The 26,764-nt window shown below is 38.2% G+C and overlaps 1 long non-coding RNA gene across 3 annotated transcripts in view; it reads right to left on the reverse strand.

Moving 5' to 3' along the window:
• Positions 1-1,522: 1,522 nt before the first annotated feature.
• The window catches only part of LOC143807067 (uncharacterized), a 28,194-nt gene continuing 2,952 nt past the window's right edge, over positions 1,523-26,764 (reverse strand). For all 3 annotated transcript variants that reach the window (XR_013221642.1, XR_013221641.1, XR_013221640.1), the window contains exon 3: positions 1,523-8,816. This is a non-coding gene — a long non-coding RNA (uncharacterized LOC143807067). The remainder of the gene's footprint in view (positions 8,817-26,764) is intronic.

Here is a 26,764-nt window from a genome sequence, read left to right on the forward strand (position 1 = left end):
CAACCTCTATATTATAATGCACCCCCATAGGCAACCTCTATATTATAATGCACCCCCATAGGCAGCCTCTATTTATAATGCACCCCCCATAGGCAACCTCTATATTATAATGCACCCCCATAGACAGCCTCTGTATTATAATGCTCCCCCATAGGCAGCCTCTGTATTATAATGCATCCCCAAAGGCAGCCTGTATAGTATATTGCACCCCATAGGCAGCCTCTATATTATAATGCACCCCCATAGGCAGCCTCTGTATTATAATGCAGCCCCATTAAAAAAAATAATAGTCACCTCTCTTCCTCCTGGTTCCTGCACTGCTCCGAGCTCCCGCTTATCTCCAGACCGTGGGCGCTGAGTGGTGATGTCATTGTGCCCACTGTCAGCATCAGTGACATCAGAGCCTGACAGGGGGATGATGGGAGAGTGTAACACTCCTTCTCTCATCAATGCGGTCAGCTGTATCGGTATCTAACCGATACAGTTGAACCTGCGATGATAGGCGGGGGCCCACTGCTGGCACCGTGCCCCACACTGCCTGCTCAGGGGCCCCATAGCGGCCAGGTGGAAGAGCAGGGAGATCGATTCTCCCTGCTCTGCCACAGAATGTAACTGCATCGGTGCGATGTGCACGCCGATACAGTTACAGTAGTGTAGCTCCGGGTATGCCCCCTCAGAGCATGAGGCCCAGAGCGACCGCCCCCCCCGGTAACTACGCCACTGTGTGCAAGTAATACCTGGCAGACCAAACCAGCGTACTCACTAATGCCTCGGCGGCCTTCAGCTATTGGGCTTCAAAGCTAGACACCTGGCATGAGCTGTCCCTCTATGCCTTGGATGTGTTGGCCTGCCATGCTGCTACCGACTTGTCTGAGCGGATTTAGTTCCACAATGACCCCATTGTGGACAGCCATCATAGGTTTTCTTCTGTATTATACTACCCTGTCCATTTACACTTGTTGTTTTACCACACATCTTACTCGCCATTATAATTAATTTTTGACCATCTTTCCAACCACAGTTGTTCAAACTTTGCCAGAATGGACTTAAAGGGATTGTCAGGACTAAATCGATAAGTCTGCAGTAACTAACTCTCTGTGACTGCAGACTTATGAATCCCCCTAACACACATACACACATACTGTGTGCTGTGAGGATTCGCCAGTTTATGAGGCAGGACCGGTGGGTATGTACGCGTTAAGCCTACTTCCAGCCAGAGCCTGTCTACTGGGCACGGCCTTGCTCCTTACACATGCTTATATGTACTCTCCAATCCTGGCTAAAAACCGAGGAATCTCCGTAGGGCACAGTGCGTGATCTGAGGGGATTCATAAGTCTGCAGTCACACATATATGACTATAGACATCAATTCAGACCAGACAACCTCTTCATCAAGACATGCTAGGTAAGTACATGTAAAAAAAGCAAACTGTCACAGCAGGTGCGTATGTAGGCTTGTGAAAATGGACCAGTTAAATAGGTGTGCAAAAACAGACAAGAACAGTTAAATGTCTACATTTTTTAAGCCCTTTATTTACAAAATTCAAACCCATTCTCATAGATGACAAGATAAGAAATGCCTGATCAAAAGCCAGCACGTGCAAAAGGGTGCTGTACAGGTTTGGCATGTACATATGTAAAATCTGACTAGTAAAACACGTGCAAAAAAAATACTCGTTTGCAACTCATACACATGGCGAAGTAGACAATTGCAGCTAAATGACTGGATTTTGAGGACTTGCTTTTGTAATTTTTACAATTATTGTGCCTTCACAATGACAAATACACAAGAAATGCAAGTTTTTTTGGGGGGGCGGCTCGAAAAAAGAGATTCACTCTTGTTCATGGGTAGAGTCTGGTATTCATAGGCTACGGACAAAAGTGGAGTTCTTTTTAGAAAATATTGACCTTTTTTTCAGATCCTGATTATTTTGATTGCTTTTATGCCATGTATCGCAAAAATGTTATTTTAGCACAGACATAATCTAGATATAATCAGTAAAAAAAAGAAGCAAAAACTTTTTGCAATTTTTCAATGCTTATTTCAAGGAAATAATACGTTCTACCAGCTATCCTGATTTTCCTTTATTCAAGTATATATATTGACATATTAAAATCAATAAAAATCAACATCAATTATGTTTCAGCCAGCATGGTAAGAGTTAACATTATACTACCAATCCCTAGGGCTCTGGCTGGATTTGAGTGTGCGTATATTCGCAAATACACTTTAATGTTAATATATTCAATTCACACGGTCCCGACAGTCAGATTTACTTGGTGTAGGCACAACTAATATTTGCAGAGTAAAAATACTTTTTTTTTTATTTACTCCTTGTGTTGACATCGGCAAACGTAAGTAAAGCTTTGAATTTCTCGTGGTGATCCTGCTATAGACAAGGAAGCCGTAGACTTAATATAAATGTCCAGTCGCAGGGAAGGAAGAGGAAGTGTTCATGTTCATATTGCTTAGAGCCGCATGCATCATCAGTGAAAAGGAAAATATCTATGTGCTTACCTTCAAGATAAAAGTACACTATCATATCCTTACATTTTTATTGAGTATCTATTAATGAAGCAGCGTTCTCTGGATTTCTTCGCAACCCCAGAGCAGTTTCTTAAATCACTTCTCTATTCAGTAGAATTGAATTGCTGGATAAAACCCTTTTCCACCGACAACTAAAAAACTATAGTTTGTGCTGGACCAGTTTTCACAATTTAGGTCTTCAAATTTCTTCCCTTTTTTTGCAAATTTTTAGCTCTACAAGGAAAAATTCCACAGTAGGATAGAAAATTAAAAAGTGTATAATTTATTAAATAGTTTAATATACATATTATTTAGTTCATCGTAGTCCCCCCTGAGGAAGCATAAGGGCGAAACACAAGTTGATGTTACAATGGGATTGAAATGTATATCTTTTATTCTTACTCTTCACTGTTTGGTAGGTTGGTAGAACAGTATTTTTACACTAGTCTCATATTGATCATGATCATTTATTATACACATGGCCTAAAACTTTTACACACATTTTTGTATTCATTATTTTTTTATACTGAATACCTGTTTGCCATTGTAACCTAGTTTCATCAATATATACTGCTATCCCATTGAGACCCACTTATTGTGCTCACTGTTTTATGGGAATTTGTGTACATACATATACTATGATAAAATAAATAATATGCATTTTAAACTATTTAATAACTTATATAATTTTTTACTTTTCATCCTGGCGTTGCATCTCTCCTTGTAGGGTAAATGATTGAATTGATTAGTGAACACTTACCTTCGTGTTTTGTGTAAATCGGTGATCTCATTTGCACATTTTGTAAAAGACTCCAATTTCTCACAACACAAATTTAATGATTACATTATGCTAGTAAAACTCTTGACAGACTAATTCACATTGTAAACACAAAATGTCCACATGTAGACACCTTTAACATACCATATTTTCCAGCGTATAAGACGACTTGGCGTATAAGACGACCCCCCAACTTTTCCAGTTAAAATATAAAATCTTCTTAAAAGTCAGGAGTCTTCTTATATGCCATATGTCCTCCTATAGGGCTGGTGACTAATGTGCCTTTTGGGGGGGAGTGGTCCCGATGACGAAGAGAGGGGGCGTCTCACAGCACAGAAACCCCACGCTGCCACAATGAGGTAATAGGGGGATACTCCACTCACACTTTCCTGTGAGACGCCCCCTCTCTTTGTCATTGGGACCACTCCCCCCCACCTACCATATGCACATTGGTCTGCACCCGGCGTATAAAACGATCCCCGACTTTTAAGAATATTTTCAGGGGTTAAAAAGTTGTCTTATATACCGGAAAATACGGTAAATATCTCCCGAGAGAGTATCTCAAAAGCATACTTTTTCTTCTTCAAAGGTGATCATCTTGCGCCAGTCAACTTGGCATATTTAAGGCCAAAAGATAAGGTAATGTAGGATAGGACATATCTCTATGTAACTCTGTTATATCAGAAAAAAAAAATCGACACCTAGTCTTAATTTCTCCTGCAGCAATGACATTCAGCCCCTACTATGACATCTACAAATCAGACAACCACTTTACCAGGCGAACAGAGCATTGATCTCTATCTTCAGCCTTCTTCTTGCTATCCCAGGTTCAAGGGCATAGAAACTATTGAACCAGAGCATGCAGATACTATGGGGCCCTTGGAAAAAGAAAACTCTTTCCTGGCTGGTTCAATCCGCCTTCCTAATGGCTAGCAAGAATCTGTCAACTTTTCTCCAGTGTTACTCACCTGACCTGTTCCAGATCTGGTCTTTGCTTTCCTCATGTTCCACTAAACTGTGTTGTGGTTCACATTGGGCTTTGTAGCTGGCCCGGCATGATCCCATGTGATCATCTGCCTGGGCCTATATAAGGCTCACCAAGACACACACCTGTGTCTTGGTATTAAGACTTTAGTGTTCCTACATCCTGGATGCCTGCAGCTTACAGTACCTCTGTTACCGGTCTGCAGTCTCCAGAACCTCTCCTGTCTGCTTACACCTTCCAGCACCTCTGCTAGTTGTCTGCAGTTTCCAGGACCTCTCCTGTGTGTCTGTAGCATTCAGGGCTTCTGCTATATGTCTGCAGTGCATCTGCTACCTGTCTGCAGTCTCTAGGATGTCTCCTGCCTGACTACGGCTTCCAGTACCTTTGCTACCTGTCTGGGGTCTCCAGGACATCTCCGTTCTGCCTGTAGATTCCAGTATCCCAGCTACCCATTCCCAGTCTTCTGTCCACTGGCAGTTTCCTGTAATTCTGCTACCTGCCTCCTGCATGCCTCACCTGCCTGCTTCAGTTGGTAGATAACTAAAATGTGGGCTTTAATCATGGGATGTAGCTTAAAATTATTTGTCTTCTAAATAAGGAGTCCTGTTACAGTCATTTGTCTTACAGCCAGACATTAGATAGAGAAAAAGAGGAGGGCTTAATGACAGATCTTTTGGGCTCTATTGGAAATAACTTGTTTTTTTTAGTTCTCAGTTTTGATTGCAGAATAGAATTAATAGAAAATTAATAGAATTGCTCTGTTGTTTTTTTTTTTTTTTTTCCACGTCTAGTGTTCCTTTAAAGGGATATTGCTATCTAAAGAGGCATTTTTAAAAATTAATATTTAAAGAAAGGTTTTTTTTTAGAAATTTGAATGTTATTATCAGAAGTACTGGCTTACTATTAGCAAAAATAGGAGACCTTAATGGAACAGCATTGTAATTTCATCTTACTATTGCTGTAAGCAAATCGTAATATTATAGTAGGTGGAGGTTTGAAATGACTGACAAAATGACAACTCTATGCTTCTTTTGATAAGACCAAATAAACATGGTCAAGACAGAAAAATAAATATGATGGAGAAAATGTCAACAGCTGTCTTGGAATGAATGCATTGTCACTGAACTGCAGCCCAGCTTTCCTAGCATCAGCATTGTTGCACAGTTCCTCGGGGGAGGTCTTATAAAAAAAGTGATTCATTTTTATTGCAAAGATAATGCCCTCAGGGAAACAGTTGAACACATGAGACAGAAATTAATGTACATAGAGGGACTTTAAATAATGATATCATGAAAACAAATCACACTTTTTTAAATAACATATGGTCACATACTGTTTTGTTATTATTTATGACAAATTTTATTTAAAATGTTCTTTATTGGGCTTTATTTTAGAGGTACTGATTGAAACATCCAGTGGTTAGCAGTGCTTTTGCTATAAGGCACTAGGGTCTTGGGTTTGAAACTGTCCAAGGACAACATCTTTATGAATCTTGTATGACCATGTATGTTTGTTTGAGATTTGTTTGAGTGAGATTCCTCCAGATGCACAGTTTAAATTTTACTTTCTGGCTTGGCCCGATTTTCCTGGTCATATTGCAAAAGTTGTTAAAGGATTGAACATTTACTTATAGGTTGACTATTTGTGTTAGGTGCTGCTAGTAAAAAATGTCTTTCTGTTTGAAAGAATGCTAATTTGAATTCTTTTTCCCATGGAGTACTGACAGTAAAGCTCCATGCACAGATGGACTATATCAATAGAGCCAATGCCTTCCCCGAAGCTTTTTACAGTACAAAAGCATATTGATAGCTTCTATGGCTCTATCCTAATCCTATTGGTTCCTACTGTATAGGACAGAGGCCATCTGGGTAAAAAAATTGATGCCAAATTCTGTAAGAATATAGGGGAATATGTTGCTTTGAGGAGGACCTGTACCTTGCTCAAAAAACATTATATATTTTTACTGTTTCCGTTTTTTCCATTTTGAGCTGCATCATTCCATTGCAGAGACATTCGCTTTTGTTGCTTTCGGAGAGCAGTGTGTGAAAACTCTGAAGAAATGCCCAGTTGAACTAGAAGCAGAGTCTTCTCTGGGGTGGACAGTTTCCCTCCTTGACGCTGTCAATCACAGCATGGCAGCTTCTGAGACTGCTAAATCAGTTGCCAAGTGGTGATTGATAGGATCTGGGAGGAAAAGGTAAAAGTGCATGCCCCTAGAAAAGATTTTGAAGAAATGCTCAATTGCATTGCAAGCAGAGATTCCACATACTGCACTCCAAAAGCAACAAATGTGAATATCTCTGCAATGGAGTGACGCAGAGCAAAATGGAAAAAAGTAGCCGAATCAGGAGAGATCACGGATTTTTACAAGATATTTTACTCAAATAGTTTGAGTAGGTGACAAGTGTTCTTAAAGGAGATAAGCTAAATATTGAGTCTTATTGGCAAGGCTCTATAGGAAAATAGAATGCAATTTAGTTTTCTTCCAGAATGAAGGAAAACTAAGGGATATACCCTCTCCTAGTGTATCCTCACCCATCCCCTGCAGACTGTGAGCCCTCGCGGGCAGGATCCTCTCTCCTCCTGTACTTGTGAGCGCCTTGTTTTACTCATGTTCATTGTACTTGTCTATATTTGCCCCGTTCACATGTAAAGCTCCATGGAATAAATGGCGCTATAAAAATGTATAATAATAATAATATTAACCCTGGTCATATTATAAGACTCATTATAGGGTCATACATTGAATTAAGTGGTAACAACTAATGATGAGCGAACATGCTCGGAAAAGGTGTTGCCAGAGCATGCTCGTGTGCTGAGTGTCTCTGGCATAGTCGAAATGTATGTTCGAGTCCCCACAGCTGCATGTCTCATGGTTGTTTGACAGCTGCAACACATGCAGGGATTGCCTGTTTGTTAGGCAATCCCTGCTTGTGTTGTGGCTGTCAAACAGCTGCAAGACATGCAGCAGCGGAGACTTGACAATATTATTCGCGCACGCCGAAGACACTCGGTTAGCACCCAAACATGCTCAATAACACCTTATCCCAGCACGTTCGCCCATCGCTAGTAGCAACCTCTTCTATGTGGCACTTCCAAGACAGTTTTATCCTGTGAAAGATTATTTGCATGCAAAATATGATGGTGATTTATAAGCAAGAGGAAATTAATACACTGAATGTAGTAAAGTCATTATCACACAGTTATTAATTTTGGGGTGCATTTTACTCTAAAAAAGTGTCTAATCTGCTCTGAGAATCCTTTGAGCAATGCATGTCAAAACTGGGGTAAAAGTGGATGCACCTACGAAATATAACTTTTAAAAAGTTTCACAAATTAGGAAAAATAAGTCATAAAAATGTAAATCAGGAAAAAAAAAGTCATATCTCTGTTCCACAAAGACCCTGGAAAAAGTGGTGCCTTTTTCCTCAGTGTGAAATTTAATTAACCCTAACCCCAACCCTAACCCTAACCTTAAGGTTTATCAAAGACGGGAATTTGCAGTAATAAATATGTGGCAACAGACATCAATATACTAATCTAGCTTTATCTTATAAATTAACTAAAATTACGCCATTTTTTTATAAACGTGGGTCTGTATGATGTAATTCAATCATTTTATCTTCTCTTCTACCAATATATACACAGCCCCCTGAAGAAGCCCAGGCGAAACGCGCATTGGGGCTGCACTTTCCGGTTACCGCAGTGGAGACCATGGGTAAAAGTTTTTTCTGGCACTCTCAGTGACGTTACCGGTCTTTAAAGTGACATGTACCTAGTTTTTTGACTGCCTTTTTTGTTTGGTGGGGTCACCATGCTGCTCTTTTTACCACAATGTAAATATTTATCATTATCTTTGTCCATAGCTATTTATGGTTATAGTAGTTGCATTTTGAGCAGTATTGTGTTCCCAGCCAACAATATATAATTTTTGTGAATATATTTCTTTCCCTGCACTTGTATTTTTTTGATGTGGTGCCATTTTCTGCCTTTCCATCCACTTCAATATACGTGGCTCCTGGGTGTTACACCTGTGACATTAGCTATTCTACTTTGTCTGTGAATTTTTGTCGTTATAAATTTGTTTGCTTTATATGTCAATTTGAATAAATTATGATTCTGATTTTATTTGGGACTTTTTGTGCTCTTTTTTCTTTTGTGTGAAATCAATATACTGTATACAAATGGTTGAAATATATTTTCAAATTGCAACGTGTTATGAGAGCCCTTCGAAAACTATTACCATTTGTCTTGATCGTATCACATTTGACAATGGGAAAGCATTCTTAGAGGAATGTCATATGGTGCAGAAAATAAAGATTTCCCAAAACATGTTCGAAATCTGATGCAAAACTACAATGACAAGAACAGTGACAGAACCACAGGCCTTGTCACTCAGGTGAAAACCATTTTCTCCAATGATAAATTAATCTATGCAATCTCTATGCTGTAATCCAGGAATATAACTGCAGGGGGTAAATTGTTCTAGATTTGCTACAATCAAATGTGAGGGCTTCACACTGGTCCTAAAAAAAAAAAAAAAGAGAAAAAATAAAATTAATTTAAGGATACAGTACGATAACTCATTGATCATTTTAAAGCAGTGACAAGTGCAGTAAATGTATAGTTAGAATGATAACTGGCACTATTAGAATCCTCAAAAGGGTTTCTCTCCATGACGCCATAGGCACTGTGTTCAACCCAAGTGCTTCTTACAGGTTATAGCTCGGGAGGTGACATTAATTATTCCTGTAGTATCACAGTAGTTTTTTTGTACTCCCTTCCAAATTTTTACCTCTTAAATATATTGCAGTCATCATATTATATAGCACTGTGTACTTACAATTGCTCATTTTTCCTTTCTACTTAATTAATTCTTCTCTTTTCCATTAGGTCTATGACATCACATGATTAAGAACTGACTAGCTGAATCCTTCTAAGCTCTAGAAACAAGAAGTCAGTTTTCCCTGCATGAGTCGTAAGTCACTGCAAAAGTCACTGGAAGGATTCAGCTAGTCCGTTCTGTAACACAGGTTTAGTACTTTTTTTTGTTATCCCACTACACTTTATGCAGTTAATAGCCCTCTGTGTCTATACTGCTACACACTTAGGCAGTTAACTGGTTCATGCAGCTTTACATGAACACCCGAGCCTTACACTATGGCTGGTCCAAATAATTAAAGCAATTGTTACCATCCACCTCTCGTGTCTCCCCTTTTCCTCGTAGTTTGTAAGCTTGAGAGCAGGGCCCTCATTCCTCTTGGTATCTGTTTTGAACTGTGATTTCTGTTATGCTGTAATGTCTATTGTCTGTACAAGTCCCCTCTATAAGTTGTAAAGCGCTGCGGAATATGTTGGCGCTATATAAATAAAAATTATTTTTATTATTATTATTATCCCTTTTATTTGCATGTGATTGTCTATACCATATTGTTTTGTTCCCATTTTGAACATTTTTGTATTTTTATTTTTTTTATATATAAACACTTCCTACCTTTCCAGGTTAAATATATAAAATATAATAGCTCTGTTCCTCTTGCTCTATAAGCCGCACCCCTGAAGCCTTATGCTACCTGTAGTGAGTGTCCAATTGACCTCTATAAATGATTGGTGGTCTGGAGATTGGGCTGCCCATGACAGGGTTTTGATATGGTGGTCTCTTGATTTTTGACAGAGCTGTATAGATAGAGATTATATATATACTAGATGGTGGCCCGATTCTAATGCATCGGGTATTCAAGAGTATGCATGTCCATGTAGTATATTGCCCATTTACGTAGTATATTGCCCAGCGACGTAGTATATTGCCCAGCTACATAGTATACAGCACAGCGACGTAGGATATTGCGCAGCTACGTAGTATATTGCACAGAGCCACATAGTATATTGCACAGCTTTGTAGTATATTGCCCAGCCTTGTAGTATATTGCCCAGCCATGTATTATATTGCCCAGCCTTGTAGTATACAGCAGAGCCACGTAGGATATTGCCCAGTGACGTAGTATATTACCGAGGCACGTATAGGGCCAAAAAATAAAAAATAAACATACTCACCTAACGATCCGAGGGCCCCTTGTAGTGTATCATACTCACCATTCTTGTCGCTGCTCCTCTGCATCCTGCCTCTTCTCTTCCTGGGATCCTGTGCAGATGGTAGTGGTCGGCTTCAGGAAAATGGCCGCTGGATGCTGCGCAGATCGAGATCGCGGCGGCCATTTTCCTGAAGCTGAGTTCCATTGCAAGTGCCAGGGCTGGTGGGAGCAGGACCTATGAAGACGTCGCGGTTACATGACCGTGACGTCACGGCAGGTCCTTGCCGCACACCAGCCCTGGGACGGGACCGCACCGCAAGCTGACGCTTGTAATGGAGCGGTCCGGGGAGCGTGGCGAGGAGCGAGAAAGGCGGCGGAGGGTGAGTATAGCAGGTTTTTTTTTTTTATTTATTATTTTTAACATTACATTTTGTACTATTGATGCCGCATAGGCAGCGTCAATAGTACAAAGTTGGGGACACACAGGGTTAATAGCAGCGGTAACGGAGTGCGTTACCCGCGGCATAACGCGGTCCGTTACCGCCGGCATTAACCCTGTGTGAGCGGTGTATGCGGGCGCCGGCAGTGAGTGCGGGGAGTAAGCGGCGCCGGCAGTGAGTGCTGGGAGTAAGCGGCCATTTTTTTCTGGACTGTGCGCCTCGCTGATTGGTCGCGGCAGCCATGACAGGCAGCTGCCGAGACCAATCAGCAAACGAATAACGGTGACAGACAGAAGGACAGACGGAAGTACCCTTAGACAATTATATAGTAGATTATATATATATATATATATATATATATATATATATATATATATATATATATATATATATATATATATACACACACACACGTCAAGTCGAAGATCAGAACGTAGTTCGCAAATAATATCAGGATCAAGGTCCATCATCATATAACGAAATTATTTAGAGAAGTATAATTATGTATGTATTGTGGTGCAGTAGCCCACGTTACAGCCAGGGGGGGGGGGCTGTGTGTGCGATTCAAGATGCGCTTGGAGGCATAAATGTGATGAGACAAAGTCCGGCAGGAGTGTAAATGGCCGGTGTGTGTATTGCAGAGGAAGACACTCTGCGCTGTCAGTCTGAAGTTAAGTTGGTATGCTGGGACCTGTAGTCCCACAAGTAATTGTGTAATGCTAATGGAAGACTGGCAGGGCTAGTTATGAGAGATGGAAGGGTCAAACTAGCCACACACACCCACACTCCCACCCAAGGGAGTGGTTACGGGTATGTAATGTGACCAGTGTGTGGGTCACAGAGTTCCTGTGTTTGGATCTGAATGGTCCAAGTGCAAGGCTCTGGAAGCCTGTGTTAGAAATCCTGGGAATTCCTGATTAGCACATGGTTGGGCTTTGGCACTGAGTGGCCTGTGTGCTTTAGGTCCTGGATGGTCAGTGTTGGAGGCTCCTTGGAGTGGGGACGTCCTGGAAGCAATGCGAGACCGTCGACCTGGACAGTCCGTGTTGAGGACCTGGGACTGACGTGGAGTCAACCTGTGGAGCAGGAGCTCCTGAGAGGTAACCCCTGGTATGGGGAAAAGATCTGTGTGCGCTAACATAGGACAGTTGCTGAACTGTGCAGTCACCCGGTGACTGGAGAGATACAGGCTTGAATAATGAATGATTTGTAAAGTCATATATGATGAAGTAAAGGACTATGTGAGGTCTGTGATACGTAACATGGCCTACAGTGGTTTATGCTGAGAGTGTAATAAACCACATGGACTGTTTATCTGAAAAACCGTGCCTGTCTATGATTATTCTGCTGCCAAGCGAGTGTCCCCCAAGACACGTAGTGGGTGAAACGCTACAGTATTAAATAATAAATAATTGGTATACATTATGATAGAGATATATATATATATATATATCAGGTGGTCCTCGACTTACGAGTTTGATCCGTTCTTACACGGTGTCGTAAACCAAATTTCGATGTAAGTCGGACCATACATTCATACAGTACTGTACCATAATAACAGTACAGTACTGCAAACACTTAGCCTATCCAAACACCTATCCTAACACAGTACCCTACATAATTAGGGTGTTATGGCGTGCAGGAGACTCGTTTTCCTCGTGTAACCGGGTACAGTGTACAGTACTGGACTCTATTCTTCTGCCACTGCACGTAGTTGCATGTAGTTCGACTTACGATGCAAAACCGTGTAAGTCGGAATGAGGCGTCGTATAAAGCGTTGTAACCACGAAACGATGTAACTCGAGACCATTGTAACCCGAGGACTAACTGTACAGTGCCTTGCGAAAGTTTTCGGCTCCCTGGAACTTTTCAACCTTTTCCCACATATCATGCTTTAAGCATTAAGATACCAAATGTAAATTTTGGGTGAAGAATCAACAACAAGTGGAACACAATTGTGAAGTTGAACTAAATTTATTGGTTATTTTAAATTTTTGTTGAAATTCAAAAACTAAAAAGTGGGGCGTGCAATATTATTCGGCCCTATTAACTTAATACTTTGTTGCGCCACCTTTTGCTGCGATTACAGCTGCAAGTCGCTTGGAGTATGTCTCTATCAGTTTTGTACATCGAGAGACTGAAATTCTTGCCCATTCTTCCTTGGCAAACAGCTCGAGCTCAGTGAGGTTTGATGGAGATCGTTTGTGAACAGCAGTTTTCAGCTCTTTCCACAGATTTTCGATTGGATTGAGGTCTGGACTTTGACTTGGCCTTTCTAACACCTGGATACATTTATTTGTGAACCATTCCATTGTAGATTTTGCTTTATGTTTGGGATCATTGTCTTGTTGGAAGACAAATCTCCGTCCCAGTCTCAGGTCATTTGCAGACAGGTTTTCTTCAGGAAAGGTCCTGTATTTGGCTCCATCCATCTTCCCATCATTTTTAACCATCTTCTCTGTCCCTGCTGAAGAAAAGCAGGCCCAAACCATGATGCTGCCACCACCATGTTTGACAGTGGGAACGGTTTGTTCAGGGTGATGAGCTGTGTTGCCTTTACACCAAACATATCGTTTGGCATTGTTGCCAAAGTTAGATTTTGGTTTCATCTGACCAGAGCACCTTCTTCCACGTTTGGTGTGTCTCTCAGGTGGCTTGTTGCAAACTTTAAACAACACTTTTTATGGATATCTTTGAGAAATGGCTTTCATCTTGCCAGTCTTTCATAAAGGCCAGATTTGTGCAGTGTACGACTGATTGTTGTCCTATGGACAGACTGTTCCACCTCAGCTGTAGCTCTCTGCAGTTCATCCAGAGTGATCATGGGCCTCTTGGCTGCATCTCTGATCAGTCTTCTCCTTGTTTGAGATGAATGTTTAGAGGGACGGCCGGGTCTTGGTAGATTTGCAGTGGTATGATACTCCTTCCATTTCAATATGATCTCTTGCACAGTGCTCCTTGGGATGTTTAAAGTTTTGGAAATCATTTTGTATCCAAATCCGGCTTTAAACTTCTCCACAACAGTATCACGGACCTGCCTGTTGTGTTCCTTGGTCTTCATGATGCTCTCTGTGCTTCAAACAGAACCCTGAGACTATCACAGAGCAGGTGCATTTATACGGAGCCTTGATTACACACAGGTGGATTACATTTATCATCATTAGGCATTTAGGACAACACTGGATCATTCAGAGATCCACAATGAACTTCTGGAGTGAGTTTGCTGCACTGAAAGTAAAGGGGCCGAATAATATTGCACGCCCGACTTTTCAGTTTTTGAATTTCCACAAAAATTTAAAATAACCAATAAATTTTGTTCAACTTCACAATTGTGTTCCACTTGTTGATTCTTCACCAAAACTTTACATTCGGTATCTTTATGTTTGAAGCATGATATGTCAGAAAAGGTTGAAATGTTCCAGGCAGTTGAATACTTTCGCAAGGCACTATATATATATATATATATATATATATCATCCTGTAATATAAAGCTCAGATGAATTAATTTCCTGCACCGGAAATACCCAACCCAATACACCTGCAACAGGATATCTTAGCAATTCTCAACCTTACATACCAGCTGTGCATAGCCTGGCAAAAAATCAATCAATCAGTGGATTGCAGAGAAACTAGAACTTCTCATGTCATATCAGTTGTATCTTAAGTCTTATGAATGTATTGATTTACCACATTATACGAGAATTGCCTCTACCTACTCTACTTTTACGTAGGGGTTTTTCCCATGATCTTGGAATAATAATAATTTTCACAATTGGATGTGTTTAAGAAAATGCTCCCGTGCTGAGATAATCTTAGAAATGTGCCCCTGCTGTGTACTGTGTAATGGTCGGGACCGACTATACAGGGCATGGTCTGATCATACCACACCTTGTGGGCGGGGGGGGAAGCAAAAGAGAATACAGACAAGATAGCAGGAGATCAGCTGTGATCCCATGCTGTCCTGTCTGTATGCTCTTGTGTGTGTCCCTGCCCAGGAACTGTGCCATGATCAGACCATGTTCCTGCATGGTCAGACATGACCATTACACAGTACACAGCAGGGGAACATTTCTAAGATCTCAGTACAGGAACATTTTTTTTTTTTTAAACACATCCAATTGTGGAAATTATTATTATTCCAAGATCTATTGATTAAAATGAACTTTGTTGTGGGCGAACCCCTTTAGGTTTTATTATCAAATCAAGTATAGAGGCGTGTTGAATACATATATCCTACGGCAAAATGATGTAGTGCTAAAATGATCAGTCTGAATAGGACAACCCCTTTCTATGTCCTATTAAGGAACGTGGGCTTATTTCTGGACTTTATTTCCCTTTAAACAGCTATTTTCAGAAAATGTGCACGGGCAGCTGCAAAACCCCTCATCGCCAATCACTACAAAAAAACAATAGAATTAGAATAACTACATTTTTATCACATCATAATTATTTTTTTTATACAAGTTTATCTGGCTACGTTCCTACAATGAAATTTTGGTTAGTTTTTGATGTTGTAGATTTTCTCCAGCATTTCTGCACCCATTAAATACCTTTACTTCCATTTTTTAAAAATACGCAGTGTCAAAAAACTCACCAAAGACTCATAGCCTAAGGCTCCCAAAATAAAATACACATGATTTAAACTGTAAAGCACTGGCGCTATATAAATAAAGATTATTATTCTTATGATTAATGGAATAAAGATTTTAGTCACTAAGATCAAATATAAGGCTAACTTAACAATATTGATAAAGTTTTGGAAAGCGAAAAATACCAGGAAGTATCAAAAACAAAGCAGCCCAATTTAAAAATCAACATACCAACAAGAGGTCATGATTAAAAGCTAGTGTAGTTCGAAACGCGTCAACCGTTATCATGTTTTTAAAATTTTTCCTTTTCATGTTTGAATCTACTAATAAATGTGATGTTTTATGACTTTTGCGGTTGCTGGATTTTCCCATTTTTTTCACAATTTCTGGTCTCCGGTGTATAAGAAAGACATAGCTGAACTGGAGCGGGTGCAGAGAAGAGCGACCAAGGTTATTAGAGGACTGGGGGGTCTGCCATACCAAGATAGGTTATTACACTTGGGGCTATTTAGTTTGGAAAAACGAAGACTAAGGGGTGATCTTATTTTAATGTATAAATATATGAGGGGACAGTACAAAGACCTTTCTGATGATCTTTTTAATCATAGACCTGAGACAGGGACAAGGGGGCATCCTCTACGTCTGGAGGAAAGAAGGTTTAAGCATAATAACAGACGCGGATTCTTTACTGTAAGAGCAGTGAGACTATGGAACTCTCTGCCGTATGATGTTGTAATGAGTGACTCATTGCTTCAATTTAAGAGGGGACTGGATACCTTTCTGGAAAAGTATAATATTACAGGGTATATATATTAGATTCCTTGATAAGGCGTTGATCCAGGGAACTAGTCTGATTGCCGTATGTGGAGTCGGGAAGGAATTTTTTTCCCCATGGTGGAGTTACTCTTTGCCACATGGGGTTTTTTTGCCTTCCCCTGGATCAACATGTTAGGGCATGTTAGGTTAGGCTATGGGTTGAACTAGATGGACTTACAGTCTTCCTTCAACCTTAATAACTATGTAACTATGTAACTAAGACATACCAACAAGATACCAAAAAATGCAGCCATAAAAACACAATCAAAACTCAATGAAAAAAAAGCGCAAGTAACCTCATTTACACAATAGGTGCAAAAAGGTTGCAACAACACAAACTGATCAAATGCTCATGGCGGGAATGTAGCCTTAGGGGCACAACAGGCGTAAGATTTGCAGCTAGAGAAGAAATAGGATACGTTCCCATGATGAGGTTTGCTGCGTTTTTGATGCTGCGTGTTTTCACTGTGGCAAAAACGCAACAGTTCCAGAAAAATGGATGGAATTTATAGAAATCTCAAGCCCCCTCTGCTTCTTTTTAATGCAGCATAAACTGACCTGCGGTGCTTGTTTCAATTCCCCATCAAGTCAACTTTTCTTGCGGGTACGCTGGGTTTTCTGTGTGGAATTCCCCATAGATTTACATTATACGTTGAAAATCCACAGCAAAAAACGCACATGCGTTTTAAACTAATGTAACCCACAGCTAAGTATAGCAATGAAGTTTTGTCAAAGCCAAATACCAGGAAGGAGATTGCTGAGAGCTGCTAACTGCACAAGCACGGGCAGCGCCATCTTGGAGGATTTTTTTTTACTTCTCTAGTAACATGGTGCCGCCGGCGCATGTGCAGTAGCAGCTATCGGATCACAGCTATACACACCGATAGCAGCTACTGCGCAGGGGGCAGGTCAGTGAGGGATCAGTGACCTGTCGGCAGTCTGCATTATGAATACCTAATTAGAGTACCACATGAAGACCGCCACAGGCCGCACCGGAGCACGAACCTATCATTAACTCAAAACTGAAAATAAAGGTTAAACAACAACCACAAGATGGATTTCATCAACCAAGGTATCATTTTAAGGCCGGGGTCACACTTGCAACTGCAATGCAAGAAACTCACGTGAGTCTCTCACATCAATACCCGGCACTGATTGGTTGGGGTCTGGTCACTGTGACCCGCATCAATAGACAGATCAGGGCACTTTCATCCCCAATAGAATCTGTCGATCAGGGTCTGGTCACTGGGACCCACACCAATCAATCAGTAAATTATTACTGATCATCAGAATGGGGCACTTTTATGTGAGTCATAACTGGAGCAGGAGTGCATATGGCCAAATTCTGCACCATTCATTCCCTGTGGGGCTGCCAAGCGCTGCACTCATTCTCTTTGGACAGCCACATAGAGAATGAATGGAACAATGGTCGAGCATGCACACTGTTGCTCCATTCTGATGAGGATAAAAGTGCCCTGCTCTGCCAATCGTTTCGGGTCCCAGTGACCACACCCCAACCAATCAGTAAGTTGTCACCAATCCTGTAAATAGGTGATAGCTTGTTTTGTCTAGACAACCCCTTTAAAGTAGCAAATTAACTTTAGGAAAGTTCAAAAAATGCTTGTGGCTAGTAGCAGAATCTTAACATGATGCTCCCGTACCCCAAAATAAATCCTGTAAAATGGGCCTTTTCCCTACCATGTAACATTTCTAATACTGGAATATTTTTATGGGCAAAGAGACCTTAGGAGCCCCTTTGGCATCGAGGGTACAGATTCGACTACTGTCACTCCATCAGCATTAATTTTTTTTAAGCCGCCTTAGTATTTGGTGTATTGATGTCAAGCATAAAAGCAAGACTGCAGAAAGAAAGGAAAATGTCCCATTAACTTTGGCTTTCAGTAGAAAATGGCTCCTCAATGGAAAATGCAATTTGTAACAAAACCACACTTTTTTTATACTTGAACTAGTGTATAACTAAAAAAGAAAAGTGTACTAATAGACAAGTTGGCGGTCTGTGGAACTTATTTGCCAACTCTTGAAAGAATGGTCTATTTCTGCTCCACATTAAACATCAAATATAGTTTGTGCAAGGTCTCATGTCAACTAATGTATTGCAGCTCCACGCAACTTCACAGAGCCATAATACAGAACTCATCGAGAGTATTCGGCACACTTTCATAACAGTATAAAAAAAAAAAAAAAAAATTAAAAAATTGGTTAGAATGGGCAATAAAGACAGTTATGATAAGTGAAGCCCACCATGCCGATAGCACCACCATGCCTATTGCACCACCATGCCGATAGCACCACCATGCTTATTGCACCATCATGCCTATAGCACCAAGATGCCTATAGCACCACCATGCCTATTGCACCACCATGCCGATAGCACCAGTTTTCGTCGGAACTGCACACATATAACTATAAAACAATCCCCCTAAGGCTTAGTGTTTATTTTTGAATACTCTATAGGTGTAATTAATTATTTGAGCATTTTTTAAGCCACTTTTCTTTTTTTTTTTTCTTGTAGTATTTCTTGATATTTTTTTGCCAAATTTTTCAAAATGACGCACGGCGCTCATGAATAGGGTTGAGCGAAACGGATCGTTCATTTTCATAAGTCGCCAACTTTTGGTAAAGTCGGCGTCTCATGAAACCCGACCCGATCCCTGTGTGGGGTCGGCCATGCGGTACGCGATCTTGGCGCCAAAGTCGCATTTCGTATGACGCGTTTAGCGCCATTTTTACAGCCAATGAAGGAGCGTGGGCAGAGTGATGACATAGGGGTTAGGGTGTGCACGCCTATCATCATTTTATCGCTTGTGCGCAGTAGCGATTTGGAATGTGTAAAACGATTTTCTGTGCTGGGACGGAGGGAGAGAGAGAGAGAGAGAGAGAGAGAGAGAGAGAGAGAGAGAGAGAGAGAGAAAGAAAGAGAGAGAGAGAGAGAGAGAGAGAGAGAGAGAAAAAAGAAAGAAAAAAAAAATCCCCATTGACGTGCATAGGGTTTTGTGTTCCGGCCGATCCTCGACTTTGTGCAGTAATCGGCCGATTTCGCCCGACTCGACTTTTCCAACTGTCGGGTTTCGTGAAACATGACTCGACCCTAAAAAAGTCAAGGTCGCTCAACCCTACTCATGAATTTTACCCAAGATCAAATCAGCTCTTTGTTTTTTAAATTGACCACTTTTGCAACTTTTTAGTCACACGTTTGACGAAACAGTGCAAAATTTCCACCTGAATAACTAGTGTACATAAAATCATTCTAGGAGGGGAATGGGAGTACATTTACACCAAATTTTTCAATTCTTTTATTTTTTTAAGAGGTCGCAATTGATGAATCAGCTAAAAACATCTCGAAATCAAAACCTCCTATACAATGGCAGACATAAAAAAAAATTAAAAGGTGAACATGTAAAGTAGTCTTTAAAAAAAAGGCGAAAAATTAAAACAACGGCGCAAATGGGAAAAAAAAAGCTAAAAAAATAAAAAACAAGACAAAAAACAAGCGCAAGTACAAAAATAAATCAGTTTTAAGTTTATTATGCTCTGCGGCCTGGCGTAAGGCAAGTTCGAATAATATTGAGTAAATAATGATGAGAATTGAAAGACCCAGACTAATTTTAGGGAATCCGACAAGTCCGAATTTTGGCAGATTCACTCATTTTTCCTAAAAATCTTATGTTTTCGTTTAATAAAGTCTAAAATAATTTTAGGTCATGTCATATATTTTTATAGAGCAGGATGCATGTCACTTTATTTAGGATCTGTTTCATGCAAAGGCCAAATACCGTCGTTTTAACCAGGCCTGGCCCTGTATAAGTGAATACTCCCTCTGCTGGTAATTTCTTTCTCGCTCCTGCCTAAATCATGACAATATTTCCTGTGTTTTTGAAAACCAAGGTTGTAGAATCAGAGATTTTTTTTTCTTATACAGGAAAAGTATTTTTTTTTTATTTCCTACTACCTAGTCCTATGCAAATTTTTACAAATGGCTGCAGAATCTGATATCCTTTCCTCCTGCCGCTATAACTTTGCATAGGCAGTTTGTCTTGTCGATAGTAATAACATCATGCTTTGAAAATATATGTGAAAAAAAAACTGCAACATAACATCTAGACTTGTTCCAATCTCTTGAGGTTTTCTTCATTTTGGAGAAACTTGGACAGTGAAATATTTGTACAGTTGAGCACAAACTAATTTTCCCTTCCACCTTTGACCTAAGAGTGACTAAGAATAATGCAATAAGATTTGGTTTATAGACACATGAATAGAAAAATGTATTTTTCATCTATAAGATTTTATTTTGAGTTTTGTGACATATGGTATCATATAGGGAGAGTGCATAGTTTGAGTAGGGAGACTTATAGGACATGCAAAGCTCCCACGTGGATTTAGATAGACAAATAATTCCTCTGACTCTATAGAGAGGCTATTTGCATATTTTTTTATTGATAAGTCTCATGTCAAATATCAAATCTTGTTATTAAACAATCCAAAAAAATTATATAAAAATTATAAGTTTGAGGTCAAGGCTGGATTTAGAATTTCATGACCTGTGGTATCATATAGGAAGAGCACAGAGTTTGCGTATAGAGACTTGTAGGCCATGCAAACCTCCCCTGGGGATTTAAATAGGCAAATAATTCCTCTTACTCTCTGAAGAGGCTATTTGCATATTTCTCATCTATAAGTCACATGTGAAATAATAAATATTGTTATTAAACAATCCAAAAAATAAAGTAATATAAATATAGGGGTTTGAGGCTAAAAGCAGTTTTAAGGTTTTTTGATCTCTAAAAATTATATAAATAATAAAGGTTTTAAGTCAAGGCCGGTTTTAGGGTTTTATGACCTGTGGTATCATATAGCGTGAATTACAACACTTATCCTATGCTACCTATCCAAGGGCCACGTACAAGAGACACTGAGGGATATATAACTTTTTATGATCTGATTAAAGGTTTTTTTTTTTTTTTTATTAGGCATGGAAGGCCTTAAAATAATGAAGAAAGGCATAATAATCTATCAGTGTCCGGTACAGACCGCTACAGAACAGTAACATCCAATGATGCGCTCTTCTAGTATAGTCCTGTTACATCCGAATGGAAAAGGCATCGCTTCTGGAGCCGGCACAGATTGGCCTATTTCAATGTCAGGCAACCCCTATTTTATTTTAACAAGCAGTTTAAATGCAGTCGGCATACACCAATTACTATGTGTGGGTGAGAAGCAGGACTCCTACATTTTCTCTAAGAGTCCTGGAAGCAGTATCAGCTTTTTAAAGGTAAATACTGAACGAAGGCATAAAAAAAACTATATAACCCTGAACACAGTGTCTACCCTTATGTTATATTCTGACGTTTCTGCCTTAGGATCCATTATTTGTTATAAAACATTTGCTGCAAAGTTCCTTTATGTTTATCTATATTTTCATAGATGAGTCGATATTTCGTCTTTGAAAACTAGGGGTATTTAGTAGATAAAAATACTAAAAAGTAAATATTATCTGTCTGCCATATTTTTTAAATTTATTTCTTGTATTTTTGTGTCTCACAACACTTTTCTAAGAAGAGGATGGATAAAATAATTTTCCCATGTGCTGAATACATTTCCAGAATTAGAATTTATTCACATTTTTCCAAAGTCTCAATGCAAAATTTTGGCTCAGAAATTCCAAATTTTGTACATAATTTCTTGTATGACTCGTTGTTTTCTGGCAGTAATATTGAATAAACCACATTTCCTTTATTCTATAGGGGTTCACAGGACCTTCTATAATTCACATTTCTTGTTCCGCTTTTTTCTTGAGTGTGTTCGCCATTCTTGACACTCTTTGAAATTTTCTTCTCCTCATCTGATGACTTCAAAAAGTTTGTTCTAAATTCATTAAATTTATATGGAATTTTTTTCCTCCAATATATATTTCTATTACATTATTATTTATCATTACAGTCACTTGTATATACTGGAAAACTATATAAAAAATAGTGAAAAAAGGATCCTTATGTTTAGCTCTATTCAGATTACCGATCTAATAAAAATGTCTGAATGCTCCTATCATATTTCCGAAAAGATTATCGAAATCTTTATTTAAAAAAAAAAAAAACATTTCAGCACGAAAGTATTCCCATGTCAAAAAGTTTTGTTTGAGGTTAGACCTTTTGGCCCTATTTTAGCACTGTTTGACACCGCCACTGGTTAGAAAGTGGTACTGCATGTGATAAAATAATCACGCCTTCGCATTTTTAGGGTTAAAAGGATAAGTGTAAGCAACTAATAAATTTAGTTAAAAAATATATATATTGTAGCCAAACAAAAAAAATTGTTTTATCCATTCTGTAATATGCAAATAAAGTGAGTGCACCCAGAAAAAAAAAATGTAATGTCTGTTAATCTAATCATTAATCGCCGAATTACTTTCTTAAGGAAAATTATTAAATGCCACATTACCTGTTTCGCTCCCAGCAGATGTTGTGCTGGCTAGAGCATAAATTACCACGCGCGTGACAATTTATGCAGTAAATAAATAAAATGCAAATGAGAGAAAGGTCTCTGTGGAACAATAATTTTGTTGCTATCCCTGGGTGCCTTTACTTTAGAAAACTACTTCAAAGTAGCGCTGACATGTGCCAGCTTGTCTCTTGTTCTGGATTTCCTTTATTTCCCAATGTGTAATCAGCAGAAAATATAGTAGAATATATGTATTTTTTTATTTTTTGCAAAATGTCAGCACATTCTATTTTTTGTTATCTCATTAGCGTTCTCAAAATCTCACAATTTTTTTTTAATATCTCCATTCGCTTGGCCTTTCCCACCTCCGCTGTCAAAGAGTTTTAGAATCAAGACGGCCTAGAAGATCTGCCGAAATGATGCATCTATTCCATGTGTTCATTAACAATTTAGGATACGGTACATACATGGCTTCTTCTAGACACCAGTCATGTCAGGGAAAATAATCGGAAGCCATACTGAACCACGAAGCTGCGATTCTTTTCTCACTCATCAATTCAAAGTTTTTTCATTCAAAGACTTCACAATTTAACATCCGAGTTCAACCTCATCTTAAAAAACACAAATTAGTCCCGATTTTATTCAACCACTTTCTACCCCTAAACCTAAAATTAATATTTAAAGAACTTTTTAATTAAAAAAAGAGTGAACCTAGTTGTAACCGATTTAAAAGTCTTAAAAGTAAATATTTACATAAAATAGTTTCAAATATTCCATGATAAAGTCTGCGCTTAATTGGTCCATGGGTCTCATTTTCAGAACGTGACTCAAAAGAAAAAAAACCTAAAAACTTTCTGTGGTGTAAATATCCAAACACAAGTAGAAACAGTTTCTCGTAACGACCCTTTATGGGAAAAAGCAAAGGAACAATTAGGCTTAAATTCCAGCTCACTGGATGAAAATAATAGCACACTGTTTTTTTTGTGAGATGTTTTTCAGTCGTGGCACAGATGCTTTTTACTCCTAAGCAGTCCCCAGACGCTAAAGATGATCTACCAACTATCTAGAGATCACAGTAAAGAAAAAATAATTTTCCAGCAGTTAGATGGTTAGAATTCAGTGTGCCAAGCAAATGTATTAGGAAAGACAGATGCCTTGAAACAAGGGCTTTTCACGTCAGGCTAGGAAGATCTCTTGTTAATGCCAGCTTTAAATAATGTTTATAAACAGTGCCTACCAAACTGCTTTATAATGCACTGCAATCTGCCCCCTGGGCACCGCGAAAACAGTCTGCTGGAAGACAGGGATTCAATTATTGCTTAGCACACCGAAAACTGACTGCCGGACAGATATCATTTCACTCCTAGAGAAACAAACACTTCTTAGAAATAACATAGGTGACAGAGAGAGAGAGAGATTGGGCAGACGGAAAAAAAAGCGAAAAAGAGAGAGAGAAAGAGAAAGAAAAAGCGAAAAAGAAAGAGAAAGAAAGAGAGAAAAAGATAGAAAGAGAGAAAGGAGAGACAGAAAGATAGAAAGAAATAGAGAGAAAGAAAGATAGAGAGAAAGAAAGAAAGAAGGAAAGAAAGAAAGAAAGAAAGAAAGAAAGAAAGAAAGAAAGAAAGAAAGAAAGAAAGAAAGAAAGAAAAATAGAAAGAGAAAGATAGAAAGAGAATGAAAGAGAAAGAAAGAAACAAAGAAAGAACAGAGAGAGAGAGTAAGAGAAAGAAGAAAGAAAGAAAGAAAGAAAGAAAGAAAGAAAGAAAGAAAGAAAGAAAGAAAGAAAGAAAAATTAGATAGATAGATAGATAGATAGATAGATAGATAGATAGATAGATAGATAGATAGATAGATAGATAGATAGATTACCAGGCCCTTATTTATTATCAACCAAAAACCTATTTTTTTTTTTTTTTTTTAAATTTCTCAGAATTTTATTTTATGTATTTGTTTGTTTATTTATTTAGTATAAATTTTAGTAAACAATTCTTTAAATGTATTTGCCCATTTGTGGATCCTTTCGAAAATTCTAAAAAAAAAATAATTGAATGTTACGGATGCAAAGAATAAAGAAAATAAATAAAATGCAATTATAAAATGACAACAATAATCTTTTTGCTGGCATAGATTTCCATATGTGATGCCCCTATAGGCATAAGCCTAGTGCGCCGACCCAACATCCACCGTGCTTTATACATATCTGCAGTCTATGGAGAAATCCTACTGGAATATTAAACATCTTTGTGTCCCACTCTACAGCGCTCCGCATTCACATTGATATTCCGGATCTATATACCCGGCCAAAGTGTTTTATCAGTCGCATCTGAATTTATAACGTGCCGTTTTCTTACACAGCCTATTACCGAGCGTTTGCCTTTTATGCCTGTGTGTCATTTCTCATATTTCAGAGTGTCCTGTTTTGTATTTTGCGGGATACAATTTGGCTAAAATGTTCATAACTTTTTTGTGCAACCGATGACTAAAATATCAGTTTGTATCAATTTTCGTCCCGTTTAATGGGTCTGGTTACATTTATAGGACCCCTGAATTGGAGAAAGGAAAACAAACTTGAATATAATAAACTAATACCTGTTCCATCAGTTTATATTCAGTAGGGACCAATGGGATAAATCAAAGGATTTTTTTTCCTTTTTAACATTCTATGTTAAAGAAAAAAGACAAATGCTTGTGTGAACTGATCCTGATGTACTTAACTTTATGCAATTCCAAACACACTCATATACTACGTAACTTTATATGGCACAATAGACTCGAGAGCTTATACAGAAAAGAGATATGAGTGTTTTATAATGGATGAATAGATAGATAGATAGATAGATAGATAGATAGATAGATAGATAGATAGATAGATAGATAGATAGATAGATAATAGATAGATAATAGATGATAGATAATAGATATATAGATAATAGATAGATAGATAATAGATATATAGATAGATAGTTTAATAGCTAGATAATAGATAGATATCTATCTATCTATCTATTATCTATTTATATATCTATTATCTATCTATTAAACTATCTATCTATCATCTATCTATTATCTATCTATTATCTATCATCTACCTATTATCTATTTGATAGACGATAGATAGATAGATAGATAGATAGATAGATAGATAATAGATAGATGAAAGATAGATAGATAGATAGATAGATAGATAGATAGATAGATAGATAGATAGATAGATAGATAGATAAGCACTGTGTGCATGAGACTCCAGGATGCTCATTCACTTTGCTGTTATCAGGATTCCCTTCAGGTTTTGTGCCAAAACTGAACAGAAAAAACTGCTACTAAAACGTGACAAATCTGCAACATGTGCACAGGCCCTAAGAAACCTGTAAGTAAGGGAAGTCAAATAATCCTACAAATATTCTGAAGATAATCAAAGTGTGTCAATGACGTATCTACATTTACAGATACTTTCCACATTTTAATATCAGGTAGCTATGAATTAGGAACATGTAATCAGTTCAAGATATATAGATATATTTCACGCTGGATTTTAAGCTGCAAGCAGAACAATAAAACACCTTAAGTAAAGACCATGTAACTTATTATTGTTGGGCCCATTACCTAGAGTAAAAGGACTTCACTGTAACTTCCTTCATCACAAAGGAAAGGGCCATTAATAAATCATGTGCAGGCATCAGGTGGCGTTTTATCCAAATAATAGCAATTAATATTTAGATTTCCCTGCGGTCGTGCATGTGTTAAACAAATGTTAGAAAATAAAAGCTTGTTGTTTTTTTTACTGTAATCATTAAATTAAAGAATTAAAGCTTAAAGATGGTATTCTATATATTCCATCAGAGATTGATCATGTAGAGGAAATACTACTGCTACTAATAATAATAGCAATAATAGTAGTAATAATAATAATATATGCTATTGTATTATTATTTTTATTTTTATTTTACTATTATCATTAATTTTTATTTTATTATTATGTTTTATTTTATTATTTTTATTATTTTTATGTTGTTATTATTATTTTTATTTTAATAATGAAATAAAAATAATAATACAATAAAAATAATAAGAATAAAAGAAAAATACTATTATTATTTTTTATTTTATTATTATTTTTTACTTTATTTTTATTATTTTTTTA

This window comes from Ranitomeya variabilis, chromosome 2 (assembly GCF_051348905.1).
Source record: "Ranitomeya variabilis isolate aRanVar5 chromosome 2, aRanVar5.hap1, whole genome shotgun sequence".
NCBI lineage: Eukaryota > Metazoa > Chordata > Amphibia > Anura > Dendrobatidae > Ranitomeya > Ranitomeya variabilis.